This window comes from Papio anubis, chromosome 13, assembly GCF_008728515.1.
Source record: "Papio anubis isolate 15944 chromosome 13, Panubis1.0, whole genome shotgun sequence".
Classification (NCBI taxonomy): Eukaryota; Metazoa; Chordata; class Mammalia; order Primates; family Cercopithecidae; genus Papio; species Papio anubis.
In genome coordinates this window covers 55,998,583-56,014,968 of record NC_044988.1, presented here as the reverse complement: position 1 = coordinate 56,014,968, position 16,386 = coordinate 55,998,583, and the positions used below count along the sequence as shown (strand labels likewise).

Here is a 16,386-nt window from a genome sequence, read left to right as displayed (position 1 = left end):
GTCTCTAAACAAGAATCCTTCCTTGCCTCTTCTAGCTTCTGGTACTTGCTGGTAGTCCTTAGTGTTCTTTGGTTTCTAGATGCATCATCTCTGCCTCCATAGTTACATGACATTCTTCATGCATCTGTGTGTCCCTTCATGTGGCCCTTCAATGGCCTTCTTATCAGCACACTACTTGTTACACTTAGTACCTACCCTAATCCAGTATGACATCATCTTAATTTGATTACATTTGCAAAGACTTTTGTTTCCAAAGAAGGCCACATTATAGGTATTGGGGGTTAGAACTTAAGTATATTTTTTGGGGAGACACAGTTCAATCCATGACAGGGGATATGGTACAGGGAGCCTTAATGGGGAGAGGATCTTGCAATAAATCTAGCCTGTTGTAAAGAATGGCTTGGAGACATTGAGCTAGTGTGGAAGTGTTTAACCATAGGTCTTTGTTAGACAGAAATGTGGTATATGAATAGATAGTGTTAGTTCTTATAAGCCTGTCAACATGATAAGCCAGATGTTGTCTTTAAGTATTCTTTGGTAACAATCTATATAGCTATTAATAATAATAAAGAATAATTTTAATTTAACAATTATTAAGTGCCAATGCTCTAAATACATTCTCTTTAATTCCCAGTTACTATACAATGTACATGATACTAGCTCCAGTTTAAAGAGGAGGAAATGGAAACTGGGAACTATAGAGCAACTTAACCAACGTCACAGAGCTAGAAATCCACAGAATCAGGATTCAAAACCACATCTGTCTGAGGCCACATTGTCTTTTTACAGGACTAGGGTCGTAAAGGGTTTGGGTTAAAATCTACTGTGTGTATCTATGCACTAATAGCCATTTTCATTCTCAAAATAATTTGAAACCATTTATAGAAATATATATGATACAGGAGAACAAAGATTAGTTAAAGAAATCAGAACTGAGGGAAAACAAGAGTGAAAAAGCAAGATGAAGTCAGGGGCACAGTTCAAATGTAAGAACGCATGCCATAATGTCCAGTGTCAATAGTATAGAGGGTTGCAAATCTCAGGACTTCCTACAAGGAAAGAGATAATATAATCTGTTAAAGTATTTATAGTATCCAAAAGGCCAAATGAAGCAACAACAAAACTAAGTCTTCAGGAGAAGCGAAGCTTTTCTTGGTACTGAGTTCTGGGAGGAATTTCTCCTGTGGGCCTTCAAAGAGGGAGCACTGTGAGATGTCCTGAGCAAAGACCCTAGTAACTTCTTTACAGGAGTTACCACTAGCACATGCATGGAAGAGCTAATTCTTACAACCTCCCTCCGTGTAGGCTGCTGTCTCCTTGCCAACAGGCATGCAGTTCCTTGGCAGACATTCTGCAGAGGTTGTTGGTTTTTCTCATGTTGAGCTACAGAAAGGACTTCAGCTGCTCTGCTGGCTTGGGATAGCATTTCTTCATCATGGCCCAAAGTGGGGAAAAGCGTGGTCACACATGTTGGCATTCTCAGGGGTGTTCAATGTGGAAAGACTGCCCTGACATTTAAAGAGCCCTTGCCTAGATCTGATCCTGCATTTCCTATTATATATACAGAGGAACTTCTGGAAAAATAATCTGTAGACACAACTCTCTTTAATTTAGTCAGAACTGGGAAAACAAAACTATTCTGTCAGATTGACCCAGTGTCATAAACAAGAATGAAGTGCGTGCTGGATTTCCACATTGTCAGAGGTTTGATTTGCTCTATGTCCTGTAAAGGAATAGTTCCAGATATAGGAATCTAAGGAAGCAACTTGTGGTCTTTTTTGTTGTTGTTGTGTTTTGTTTGTTTGTTTGTTTGTTTGAGCTTGTGATCTTATTCTGCATTGAGTTGACTTTATTTTCTCTGAAAGAGCTTCTTCATAAATTGGATGTTTTAAAATTAAAAACCAGGATAGCCTTATGTCTTCAAATATTATAGCTAATTAAATACTGGGATATCCTCTTGAAATTACTAATCTTGCATAATTGAGTAACTCATAATTGCATAACTCACCGTGTGGAAAGAGCCATATGAATGGTCCCAGAGTTAAAGCTTCTTTATATTCCCAGGAGAGATGTACTTAAGGAGAAATTGGGATTGCCTTATATATATCCCTGCCAGAATCACTCATTGCTAAATGTGATAATATGGTTTCTCATGGATGGTTCCAGTTGTTGGGTCAAATAATTCTGAAAGTATCTACTACATGCTTATTCCATCCATCCACCCACCCATCCGTCTGTCCATCCATCCATCCATCCATCCATCCATCCCTCCATCCATACATCCATCTGTTTATCCATCCTTTCATCTCCAAGGAGATGATGCCTGACACAGGTAGTAAAAAAAATGGGGGAACTTCATGTCCTCATAGTGTGTCCAAGTCTTCAAACAATAACAATAAAATTACAGGGCTTTATAAGTGCTATAAAGCAAATAAACAGGGCAAGAAGGTAACTAGGGGAGGTGATGGATGAGTTAAGACCTGAAGGGTGAAGAGCAGTCAGCTGTGCACAAAGCTGGAAGGGAGCATTTTGGACGGAGGGAACAGCAAGTTCACAGGCCCTGATGGGCAGAGCTCAGGATATTTAAGGGATACAAAGGAGATTAGTTGGACTGGAGTGAAGGGAATGGAGAGGTTGGTACTAGGATAGGTTGGGACTGGCAGGCACAGCAGGCCATGATGGAGTTCCAGTTTTATTCTAAGACCAGTTAAAACATATGAAAGCATTTCAAACAAGAGAGTGGTATGATATGATGTGTGCTTGAAGGAGATCCCTTTCGGGGCCTTGTAGGGGAACAATTTGGAGAAGGGGCTAGAGTAGAAACAAGGAGGCCAGGTTGAGGGCAGATATTTCAGTAGGCCTGGTGAGAGTTGTGACCTAGATTAAGGTGGGAGCAGTAGAGATGGAAAGAATAAGACTGGTATGAGGCATGTTGTTAGTACGTTACTTAGGATGTATTTGGGTTGAGGTTAATATCTATGATCACCGAAGGCAGTTTTCCAGAAGTACCATTGATAATATATTTGATTATGAGATCTTTACTGAATTAACATGATAGTTTTTTGGTAATCAGTAAATAATCTTATTTGGCATTTGATCTTTAACTGGATGGCCTTAAACTAGGTTAGCTCCCTTATACTTTAGCCAATGATATAAATAATTTACTTAATTGGTCTTAGGTTGAGGTTGAGGCTTGAATTTCCCAGGTTTGGCCTGAGGCTTAAATTTCTTAGAGTATCCCCTGATGTACTTTTCTGTGTGTGCACAGAACAAATGCATATTCCTATACATTATAACATTTAGATAAAATAATGTTTTTCATGATTGATTTAAACCATGGATAACTACAGTCAAATCATAATGGAATATAATCATATAATTATGAAGTTAAGAAAGTGATCCCAATCTATTATTTACTAAATATAGATGAGAACCTAGAGCTGACAATGCCAATTCTAATTTGATTTGAAAACAAAAACTCAGAAATGTCTATCTGCACTAATGCTCCCACACAAACTATACCCCCATGAAACAGTAGTGTTTAATAGGGTGAATCAAGATGTCCCTGCTACTGGAGTCAAGCAATGCTAGCCTTTCTTGTGTCACAGAAAAACTAAATAAATGAAATGGATTTTCTATACTTTAAGGTTGAAACATAGAAAATTCAACCTTTAGCAATATTTTTGTTAAACTTTTGGCATCTCTGATGGTTTACTTAGAGTAGAACCTAGTTTATAATGATACCTTAAGTTTTAGATTATTTAGTTATTTTATGAGCTAGTGCCTGAGTCTGTGACTTGGCACACAATAATTCGATTTATTATTTTTATAAACTCATAATGTTCTGCAAAAATCTCAGGACTTCCAGATGCTTCAGACACCAGCTACTGTAAAAAACATCCAAAATTATAGGATGGCCTAAACATGATAGAAGCATTCTTCATGTGTACCCAGCTCAAAACCAGGGTACTTGAGCTGTAGTTGGGTCTCTATAAGAGTTGTCAGGAACATAGACCCTTTCCCTCTTGTGGCCCTGCCATCTTCCATGCGGCTTCCTTTATCAGGCTTGCAGGGCTTATCTTTGTCAGGCTGGAGCAAAGGGGCAGGAGCATGGAGGAGTGTGCATGGGAAGGTAATATGGTTAGGCTTAGAGGGACACACAACACTGTCAGTCCCATTCCATTGGCTGGAACTTAGTCACATGGCCACAGCTAAGTGTGAGGGATGCCAGGAAATGTAGTCAGGTGCCCAGGAAGGAGACGGAATAGTTTGGTGAACAGTTAGCCTGTCTTTGGTCTATTTGGAAAAGCAATCTAGAAATCAAAATGCATTGAGGCTGGTGTAAGCTAGATCAGGGGGTTGGACTGGCATAATGGGGCACATTATAGATGCCCAATAGAGATTGAAAAAAAAAATCCTTTTGGAGAGAATTGGAGTTGTCAGCCATAGGCAGCTTTCTAGTGATTTCTTTTCTGAAAGAGTACAGGACGTACTACTGAAATGAAGGATTTAAATTTTTTTTTCAAGGTTACATAAATAAGAAGGTAAATGATGAATTTGCTTTTTTTTTTTTTTTTGAGACAGGGTCTCGCTCTGTCGCCCAGGCTGGAGTGCAGTGGCCGGATCTCAGCTCACTGCAAGCTCCGCCTCCCGGGTTCACGCCATTCTCCTGCCCCAGCCTCCCGAGTAGCTGGGACTACAGGCGCCCGCCACCTCGCCCGGCTAGTTTTTTGTATTTTTGTAGTAGAGATGGGGTTTCACCGTGTTAGCCAGGATGGTCTCGATCTCCCGACCTCGTGATCTGCCCGTCTCGGCCTCCCAAAGTGCTGGGATTACAGGCTTGAGCCACCGCGCCCGGCCTATTTTTTTTTTTTAAAGCATCCTTTCCTTGGAAGAAAACTCTTTGGTAGGATGGTACTGTCATTTGCTTTCTTTGAAAAGCAGAACCCATGGAGCTTGTTTCTCACAGGAGCCAACATGTAGATCCTTCAGTACCATCGCAGCTGATGCTACACTGGGCATGAACCATGCGTTGAGCACAGTGTTACCAGTGAATGCATTATTTCACTTTATCACCAACACAATGCTGCAGGATGGATATTTTTATCCCCATTTTATGGCTGAAGAACCAAGGCTGCAAAAAGTTAAATAACCTGGCAAAGTTCATACCGAACTAAAGGCTGCCTGATTTTCTATTAAACTGTTATTTAAGTATAAAATAAAGGGTTCTGAGGGTCTCATGTTTTTCTTTCTTTCTTTCTTTCTTTTTTTTTTTTTTGTCAAATACAGATGAAAATGTTTTACCTAATGACATCACAACCTTAACCTCTCAAAAACAGCTTTTTCGAGAAAGACTTTTAAAGATTCCTGGCTTCTGACAAAATGAGTTAAACACACTTGGGTCCCTTCTTCTGCCTGTGGAGAGTGAGATTCTTTCCCTCTCCATGCGGTCAGTTTAGCTGCTGGAAACTGTTTATGAGTCCCTGCCACTTGACCTGACTTACGGGACCTGGCAAATATGATCCCAGGGTGTGGCTGGAATTCATTTCTGACTTCTGTGGCTAAAGGAGGAAAAGGCACTACTGCCCCTGTGAGAAGAGGCAAGAGCCAGGGACCTGCCGAGGTCTCTGCAGTAGACTTCAGGAAGTATCTCCTGACCCCCACTGTGTGGAACTTGGTGGATCTTGGTACAGAGACAGGCTGTGGGTAGCACCAGAGCATCATGTGATTAAAAGAGAGAATGGAGTGATTTTTCAATACAGCAGCTTGAGGTGAAGCAGTATTCAAATCCATTTGCTCAACATTGGTTCCATGAAACACTATTTTGGCTAAAAGCTCCACGAAGGAAAGATTTTGTAGCTAAGGAAATTTAGAACAGCATATGTATTTAGACTTGCAGCATATGTTAGTATGTGAAAAACCTCCAATATCTTGTAGCAAGGCACCCGGTAAACTTGTCTAACCTATAATATAACAAACTTATTGGACTACATACTTTTAAAAAATCACACTTACTAATATCCTGAGGAATTAACATTTTGGGAAACATACTTTGTGTATCACTGATCTAAATAGCACATACAAAGAAGACAATGATAGAAAAGAAATCCAATATCCAAATTCAGATGGAATAGAGGGAGGATTACCGACTGGAAGATTGCATAGTTACTCTTGGTTAGGTAATGTAAGCAGCAACAATGATCACATCATAATTTCAGTGTTTTCTCTGATTTTAAACAAAAGAGAAATATGAAAAACTCAAATATTTTATATTGTAAAATGCCTTTTGTCCTCTTTATTTTTGTTGTCTTCCCCCTCTCTCTTTTTCTATTACCACATAAGCTTCTTGATTTTAATCAAATGAGTCGCTGAAAGTTGGAACAACTGGAGAAAGATGTGTTCAAATCCATTGAGCAGAAGATCTGTTAAAATCTATTGAACAGAAAGTTAAGTTATTATTTAAGTACATAGTGTTACTAAAATCTGTTACATAAATTTGTTGGAGGCTGGGTGCCGTGGCTCACGCCTATAATCCCAGCGCTTTAGGAGAGCGAGGCGGGTGGATCATCTGAGGTCAAGACTTCGAGAACAGCCTGGGCAACATGGTGAAACCCCGTCTCTACTAAAAATTAAAAAAATTAGCTGGAGGTGGTGGTGCACGCCTGTAATCTCAGCTACTCAGGAGGCTGAAGTAGGAGGATTGCTTGAACCCAGGAGGTGGAGGTTGCAGTGAGCCAAGATTGTGCCACTACACTCCAACCTGGGTGACAGAGTGAGACTCCTCTCAAAAAAAACCCCTAAAAACAAAAAAACAGGCCGGGCGTGGTGGCTCACGCCTGTAATCCTGGCACTTTGGAAGGCCGAGGCAGGTGTCAGGAGTTCAAGACCAACCTGGCCAACATGGTGAAAACCCATCTCTACTAAAAATACAAAAATTAGCCAGGCATGGTGGTGCATGCCTCTAATTCCAGCTACTCAGGAGGCTGAGGTGGGAGGATCACTTGAACCCAGGAGGCGGAGGTTGAAGTAAGCCAAGATCGCACCTCTGCCCTCAAGCCTGGGCAACAGAGTGAGACTCCGTCTCAAGTAAAAATAAATAAATAGACTAATTAATTAATTTGTTGGGCTGATAATTTCATTTCATGCTTCTTTAAATTTGGGGAACTTGAAGTATTTGGGGAATTTCCTTCCCTCCTTCTCTTCTCTCCCTCCCACTTTCTCCCTGTCTTCCTTCCTCCCTTCCTTCCTATAGCAAATATGTGTTGATACTAAGCCTTGGCACTGGAACTATGAAAGTTACAGTATCTCTTAATGTGTGTGTGTATTTATGTATTTTTACTGGATGACATGTGAATGATGAGCATTAAGAAAACTGAAAACATCTGTATTAGTTACTCAACAATTTTGCTGACTTTTCTGTAGACTTAGACTGTGGCAGGGTACACTGGAGAGTGGCAGATCTGTGGCATGTGGATTATCATTCTTTCCATAATGCCACAGCAGACGTCACCAACTGACGACAGCACTCAGTCTTGCTCTTTCCCATACCTGACTTTCTCCAGTTGTTCCAGACAGATCAACTGGAACTGGAGCTGTTTTCTTTCCCAGGAGTAGTGGAAGGATTAGCATTTTAGGAGGCTGTAGTTCCATTCTAATGAAGTGTTTGACCTTGGAAAACAGCCTCAATGGGCCCTATTTTCTTCAAATATTTCGACTGGGTGATTTACTGTATTGTTTTAAGCATACACATTAATGTTGTTTCTCTGTCTACAAATCGCTGTCTGGGGACAAACTTAATTTAAACTCAGCATAGTTTTTCTCCTGCCTGTCTGGGACTCCTTTTGATTTCCCACTTGCATTTATTAGGGGTATCTGACACCTTATCTCCCTAGTTTTTTTGTGTGTGAGTTAATATTTTAATATACTTCAATTTATTTTAGTTAGTTTTAGAAAAATCGCCTTCAGAATGAAAAACAAAATAGTTTTAATTTCTTGCATTTGGTGATGTAGGCCTTCTATGAGTTTATTTTTTCTAGAAGTGCCTCAGCCATGTTCCCAGGGAAACTGCCTCTTCCCTCTTCTCCACATCCTGCCAGGACTTCTTGGATGGTCCCTACACGTGGGACTCAGCTTCTGGAGAAGCTTCTGGCTTAATGGATGAAAAAGACTGTGAACAATCCTTGCATTTTTTAATGTGATACTTTACAACACCTTTTCAGTTTAGATCTTGTTATGATTTATTATTTGTAGAGTATCAGTATTTAGTACAGAGATTTCAAGAAACTCAGTCAAAAGACAGTATGTTTTAGCCCAAAGACATTATTCTGGTATCAGTGGAATACTTTCTTCAGGAACTTGTCCATAGGATTTTAATATCCTGAGTACGTATTACAGAGAAAGTCGTATTTCCCAAGTGAATTCCTTTGGTCCCTCAAAATGCTGCAGGACTCTTGGTTGGAGCAATTTAGCAATTCGCTATTGGTACCCTCTTCTATACCTCCTAACAAGTTACCTTGAAATCTTTAAAAACAAAACAGACAAACAAACAAACAAACTCATCTGTGTGCTAAATCCATTTCAACAGAAAAATAATAGAATTATTATAATTACCATAACTTTAACTGCTTGAAGAACTTAAACCTTCTGGATGAATGATTTCTAAGAATCACTTTGGAGATGAAAGGAGATCATCATTTTTAAACAGTCTGTAGAACTTGACTTTATCTGTAAATGGTCGTTCTTCAAAAGATATTTTTTGGGCACCTGCTTTGTGCTGGGCATTTTGCTACATGTTGAGATATAACTGACTCGTAGAGATTCTTTTGACTTAGCCACCCCAGTAGATCTGAGGGGGACTCAGCCTAACAGTCACTCTCTCCTTCTGTAACTGTTAAAACAAGCATCAGGGGACAAAGTATTGCATTAAATTCCCTGTACTGAATGCCATTGTATAGTTGCATCCTGAAATAACCAAGAAATCAACTGAAACCTGGAAATCTCTCATCAGAAAAATGTCCATGCCAGTCCTGGTTGCTGTAAGAAGACTTGTTCTAGACCAGTTTACATTTAGGGAGCGCGCATTGTAAGCACCATGGTAAGGGATGCAACGTACCGTAAGAGATGTCCAGTGAGGAGAAAGCAACCACTGGGCACAGTGTGACGATAACAAGACTGGGCTGACGAGTAAGTGCCCTGTGAATTCTGAGATACACAGAGGATCCCACTGGCAGGAAAGAAAACAAGAAGGTAGGAGTGAAGTATGAATAGAAGATACTCGTGCACTTGGATCCCAGCCCTGCCACTTACTAGCTGTGTGACCATGGATGAATTTCTCACCATATGGAAGCTTCTGTTTCTTTATCAGCAAAAGAGGAATCATAACATTGACTCATAGACACAATGATAAAAATGTAAAATGCTTAGCACGGCATCTTAAATGTGGCACACAGCAAATGGTATCAGTCACAGTAAAAGTCAGTAAATAATTTTTCTTGTTTGTCTATAAAGCAGCAATACTACATCATACGACTACGGTCAAGATTAAGTAAGGTGGGCCAGGCACGGTGGCTCATCCTTGTAATCCCAGCACTTTGGGAGGCCGAGGTGGGTGGATCATGAGGTCAGGAGTTCAAGACCAGCCTGGCCAAGATGGTGAAACCCCATCTCTACTAAAAAAAACACACACACACACACACACACACACACACACACACACACACAATTAGCCAGGTGTGATGGCAGGCACCTGTAATCCCAACTACTTGGGAGGCTGAGGCAGATAATTGCTTAAACCTGGGAGGCAGGAGTTGCAGTGAGCTGAGATCAAGCCACTGTACTCCAGCCTGGGTGACAGAGCGAGACACTGTCTCAAAAAAAAAAAAAAAAAAAAAAGATTAAATAGGTTGACATAATTAAAGGGCCTGGCACAGTACCTACCATATGGAATATGAACATATACAATAAATATTGGCTATTGTGATGAAAAATGTGGGTAGATGAGAGGAGACATTTCAGACACAGGCAAGAGGTACATAGCCTGGTGTGGGCTTGGCAAATTACCTGGTTCTCTAGGATGGAGGTTTTGTTCAAGTGAGTAGTAGTTGAAAGGTAGATGATGGTTGTAAAATATGTTAAATATGAATTAAAAGCCTCTTAATTGGGGATATTAAAATAAAGAGTCTAGGATTCCAGAAGAAAATTTAAATCACTGACCTCTAAATTTCCTTCTGTTTGAGATTCTGTGGTTCCTCCAAGACTTCCAGTGGTTCCCGAGAAAAACTGGTAAGTCAAACATCCCACTGCAGTAGTGATCCAGGGCTGCAGCCTAGAATACACCAGAAATAAGGCAATGTATGAGTACTTCTCTGTTTTGATAACAGCAACTCATCTGCTGAATGAAAAAAAATTTTAGTTTCCATGTGGAAATCTGGCATTTGATTTGACAGGTAAGAGAGAGAGAGGTAAAAGCCCATGGTAATTGGTGACATGTTATTTCCTGGTCATTTTTTTCCCTTTAGTTTTGAGAGCCAGAGTCAAAGAGAAGGAAGAGAGAGGAAAAAACAAATGGCTCTCCAGGAAATGAGTTTCCAGGCAGAGCTGAGACACCTGAAAAATGTGTCACTTCATATACTTTGCACGTGTGAGTCAATAGCCAGTTTCGGGGTTTGCCAAAGTGCATCCGACGGCTGGTGCAAGAGAAGAAACCACTCAAAGAGAATTAATATAATTCTGGTAAGACAGCTTCATGCATTAAGCTTTTAAGAGGGCCTGAGAGGTCTGTGGACTTCATGCAGAACTGTTTGCATGGCATTGGCCAGAGCTGGAGTATAAGCCAATATAGCATTCCCAACCTCTTCCTTAATTTATTTTAGGTAAAAGTAAATTTAGAAAACTCAGAGTTAAGCAAGTCAAAGAGGTTTCTTTACTGCAGAACATCTCAGGATCTTTGTTATGCTGATATGAATTGTGAGAGTGTGAATGCAGTACTTCCCACATTCACGGGAAAGTGGTACGTTTTAATGTAGAATGTATCTAGGGACTAGAGTCTTAAGCAGCCCTTTGGGAAAAGCTGATTTGGGGCAGGAACACCAGGCCATCGTTCTTTTACTCTTGCCCTTTCCCAGGGGGGTCTAGGTACAGACACAGATGTTTGCAGGCAGCCCTGTCATTCTAGCAGCTGAATGCAAGACACTGTCCAGGAGAACACCAGTCACTTGCAAAAACATGATGGGGTATGGTAGGTAAAATAATAGCTCCCCAAAGGTGTCCACATTCTCATCCATAAAGCCTGTGAATATGTTATCTTACATGCCAGATGAAATTTTGTATATGGGAATACACTAAATGTTGAAATGGGTGGTTGTTCTGGATTATCAGGGTTGGCCCCATGTAACCACAGGGTTCTTATGAGAAGGAGGCAGACAAGTGAGAGTCTGAGGAGATGCAATGACAGAAGCAGAGGTCAGCGTGTTATAGGGCCACAAGTCAAGGAATGCAGGCAGCCTACAGAAGTTAGAAAAGGCAAGGAAGTGGATTCTCTCCCAGAACCTCCAGCAGTAACATAGCCCTGCCACCCATTTTAGACTCCTGACCTCCAAACTGTAAGATCAACTTATGGTATTTGAAGCCACTAAGTTTGTGGTAATGTGTTAAAGAAGGGATGGGAAATGAATAATGAGGTTTGATATTGGTCCCAATTTTCCTGTGCTTGAAGATGGGTGGATTAACATGCTCCCAGACCCCTTCTAAGACCCTGCTCTTGTTCAGGACGGAGGTCAGCTGTAACCGCCCTCTGACTAGTGTACCCTGCTTTCTTGCTGTCCTTCCTTTATCTCCCCAAGCCCCAGGACCAAGTATCACTCTACTGCTCAGATGTGCAGTGACCAGGTCAGTCACTGACAGTCTTTGAAAGAAGTGATGTGATTGGCCACTGGTTGTGCTATGTATCTGTCATTTATGTAGTGTGGGCTGAAGAGCATACTTCTTCCAGTTACTAATATAATATCCTGTGGTAACTGAAATTTGAACAGGGTTGTTGTAGGATGGGTGTCATTTAAACTGTGCTCACTGAAATGGATGCATATCAGAAATCATAGCTAAAGTGAGGTGGAAAATAGAGTCTCCACAAAGACAAACGGGACAGCCGAGGCCACGAAAGTGAATGCTCTAACACTTTGGACTACAATTGCAATGCCCACGTTTTTTTCCTGTAATTATGGTTCTACTTATCCCATCTTAGAGTCATAAAAAAACTTGAGTGGATAGGGAACTGCGTTTTTAAAATCATGGTGCAAATCCTGCAGTAGCATTGTTATCACTAGACTGGGGGACAGACAGCCTAGCCATGTCCTCGTGTGTTTGCAGAATACCAAAGTGTAAATGTAGCAGATGCAAGCATTAGGGATGTCAGTAAACAATGTATGAATTTAAAATTGAGCAAAGGATAATGAAGCACTATTTGTACTTTGTGTTTGATTGTCACAGTTCAGTTGTCCGGGAATCTCACTCTGAGACCCTGTGATTCGCATGTAAGAGGTTGATTAGGGACTGCTTATGGCCACAAGGGGAATGCAAGCAGGAGAATGGAACAGAGGGAGAGGATGGCTGTGATGCACAGGGGACTCTGGAGCTCGGACAGCCTCAAGCATGGTCCTGAATTAAGGCAAGGGGGCAAGGCCTTTATGTTCCTCCATCACCCAGTCATTGGCTGTGGGTCACCCAACCCCCAGAGGGCAACTCCCTCCAGGGAGGTGGCTCTCTAACTAGGCATGCTTCTTTGAGAGACCCTCAACTGAGAGCTGTCAGCCTCTAACACTCCCAACTGGGAGAATAAATGCCGTAGTCCAAAAGGAATCTAATGTCACATCACAGGGTCCACTACACTGATTATTCTGTGATTCTAGTGCCACTGGACAGTCAAACTTTACAGAGGGCTAATCAGTATTTTAGCAAGGTTCAAGTCAGAATCTGGGGCAAAGTATGCAGGAAGAAGAGACAGGAGGACAGGAGAGCTGACTGAGGCTGCTGCTGACGGAGAAGGCAGGGCTGCCTTCTACAACAGTGGCCACCTCTCCTTCCCAAAGAACAGCAGCCAGTGGGGGCCGGACCCGCCTCCACTTTGATTTCCATTTATGGTTACTTGTTAATTTGAGAGAAGTTGATGGTCTCGTTACTTTATCTTATCTCGCCCTTTTAGGGCATCTGGGCTCTGAATTGGAGCAGATGGAGAGGACAAGAACTTGAAAAGTTACTACATTTGACTTTTGTCGTCAATTTTTCCTCTAGTAAAATATAGTTACCTTGTAAAGGCATGTTGAAATTTTTTCAACTCGCAGTCCTTCCCTTGCCCTCCTTTTTTCTTCTGGTTCTTAGACCTCACACGTATGTCATGTTTTTTCTCCAGTCTAGTCACCCCTAGCTCTTTATTCGAGGAGAATTAGATGCCTGAAGTCCAGCTCCTGCTTCACTGAATTGGGAAACAATGAAGTCAGCACCTCTCGTTCTCTGAACTCACACTTATGGCTTTGAGAAACTACCTCTTTCCCCCAAGAAAAAGTGCAGATCTCTGAGGGAGGTTGCTAAGAATTCAGCAGGGAGATGAACAGGATAATAAAGGACTTTGTCACAAAGGGCTGACACCATCTTTTAAAATTGCTGATCTTAACACTTAGGCTAAAACCTGGATAAAAAGAGATTCATGCCTACTTTCTTGTGACATTCTCTTTAGAAAGACTGAAGATACTCCCGTCTGTAAGAATTTAGTTTGGGCATCCTGGTGGATTGAGGGCTTGGAGGCCTCACAACAAAAGCTTTTCATCTGGAGGACCAAGTCTGACCCTTCAGTAGTGGCTGCTTGGAGAGGCTGTGTTAAGAAAGATTCTGAAGCCAGAAAAGCTTCTGTATGCTTACCTGATGGCTGCCCTGGCCGTGTTCCTGGGGAGGACAGGGACACCTGATGTGTACTTGGCCATCTCAGGACTATGGTCTTCACACAACAGTCCTCAGTTGGCTGACGAGTGTTTGTGTGTTTAAAAACTATATCCAATGCACACCTTTAATCCAGTGTGGGGTATACTGTAGTTTGTGAGTTATTCAGAGGTAAAATGCTAAATACGGGATGACAAGTTAAAGAGGTAGCTGTCCAGTCCCTAGACTTCACAGAAAGAGTGAAAGATAAATTAAATCCTAAAATAAGTATATGAATAGGGAAGAGATAGTTGGAATCAGTATTAAATATTATTTGGTTTGATATTGTATGGGAGACCTAGATCAATGACTCCAGCTCCTAAAGTGCTGGACCTGAGCATATAAAGATTGTTGTGGTTTTGAAATGGAGAATTCTCTCATTGTCTCATTTGTAGGCAGTGAAGTGTGTAAGTAGAGCTTGCAGCACTATGCTTAGCAAATCATGACTAGAAACTGGAGATCTATCAAATTTGTAGGGAGAAGGATGGTGTATATATGGAAGAAATAAGAGAGGTGAATTGATGGCAAAAAGACAAAGAGGATCAGATTCTAGTCTTTGCCCTTTTTGTTGAGAGTGGGTTTATTTTTCCTGAAAGAGCATCAAGGACTACAGGTAAAACAAATTGTAATATTTAAAATTCCTTTTGCCTAATAACTTCTATTTTTTTGTCAAGCAAACAAAAGGCTGCCCTAACAGTTTTGATTTCCTACTTTCCCTTGCTGCAAGTACATTAAATTGCTCATGTAGATCCCTATCTCACAAATACTACTTTTTTTTTTTTTTTAGACAGAGTCTCACTCTGTCACCCAGGCTAGGGTGCAGTGGGGCAATCTTGGCTCACCGTACCCTCCGCCTCCTGGTTCAAGGGATTCACTTGCCTCAGCCTCACAAGTAGCTGGGATTACAGGCACCCACCACCATGCCTGGCTAGTTTTTGTATTTTTAGTAGAGATAGAGTTTTGCCACGTTGGTTGGCCAGGCTGGTCTGGAACTCCCAACCTCAGGTGATCTGCCCACCTCGGCCTCCCAAAGGACCTGGATTGCAGGCGTGAGCCACCGTGGCCAGCCCTAAAACAGCGCTTTTTAAAAGGTCCTGTGGTAGTTGGTGTTGTATTTTTATTATTTATTTATTTTTATTATACTTTAAGTTCTAGGGTACATGTGCGCAACCTGCAGGCTCATTGCATAGGTATACATGTGCCATGCTGGCCCGCTGCACCCATCAACCTGTCGTTTACATTAGGTGTTTCTCCCAATGCTGTCCCTCCCCCATCCCCAACCCCCAAGACAGGCCCCAGTGTGTGATGTTCCCCACCCTGTGTCCAAGTGTTCTCACTGTTCAATTCCCACCTATGAGTGAGAACATGCAGTGTTTGGTTTTCTGTCCTTGTGATAGTTTGCTCAGAATGATGGTTTCCAGCTTCATCCATGTACATGCAAAAGACATGAACTCATCCTTTTTATGGCTGCATAGTATTCCATAGTGTATATGTGCCACATTTTCTTAATCCAGTCTATCATTGATGGACATTTGGGTTGGTTCCAAGTCTTTGCTATTGTGAATAGTGCTGCAATAAACATATATGTGCATGTATCTTTATAGTAGCATGATTTATAACCTTTGGGTATATACCCAGTAAAGGGATCACTGGGTCAAATGGTATTTCTAGCTCTAGATCCTTGAGATGTCACCACACTGTCTTCCACAATGGTTGAGCTAGTTTACATTCCCACCAACAGTGTAATAGTTGGACACTTTAAATCTATTTCTCCACATCCTCTCCAGCACCTGTTGTTTCGTGGCTTTTTGATGATCACCATTCTAACTGGTGTGAAATGGTATCTCATTGTGGTTTTGATTTGCATTTCTCTGATGACCAGAGATGATGAACATTTTTTCATGTGTCTGTTGGCTGCATAAATGTCTTTTTTTGAGAAGTGTCTGTTCATATCCTTCACCCACTTTTTGATGGGGTTTTTTTTTCTTGTAAATTTGTTTACGTTCTTTGTAGATTCTGGATATTAGCCCTTTGTCAGATGGGTAGATTGCAAAAATTTTCTCCCATTCTGGAGGTTGCCTGTTCACTCTGATGGTAGTTTCTTTTGCTGTGCAGAAGCTCTTTAGTTTAATAAGAACCCATTTGTCTATTTTGGCTTTTGTTGCCATTGCTTTTGGTGTTTTAGTCATGAAGTCATTGCCCATGCCTATGTCCTGAATGGTATTGCCTAGGTTTTCTTCTACAGTTTTTTTGGCTTTAGGTCTAACATTTAAGTCTCTAATCCATCTTGAATTAATTTTTGTATAAGGTGTAAGGAAGGGATCCAGTTTCAGCTTTCTACATATGACTAGCCAGTTTTCCCAGCACCATTTATTAAACATGGAATCCTTTCCCCATTTCTTGTTTTTGTCAGGTTTGTCA

The 16,386-nt window shown here is 41.2% G+C and overlaps 1 protein-coding gene and 1 long non-coding RNA gene across 5 annotated transcripts in view; one reads left to right on the top strand and one right to left on the bottom strand.

The window, feature by feature from the left end:
- MOB3B (MOB kinase activator 3B) overlaps positions 1-16,386 on the top strand; it is a 211,298-nt gene that overhangs the window by 13,675 nt on the left and 181,237 nt on the right. The gene's annotated exons all lie outside the window — the stretch shown is intronic.
- LOC116270029 lies at positions 6,327-13,484 on the bottom strand. Its single transcript, XR_004177903.1, has 4 exons — positions 13,299-13,484; positions 10,213-10,324; positions 9,113-9,223; positions 6,327-6,432 (listed from the first exon to the last, which is right to left on the bottom strand). It is a non-coding gene; the product is annotated as an uncharacterized LOC116270029 (long non-coding RNA).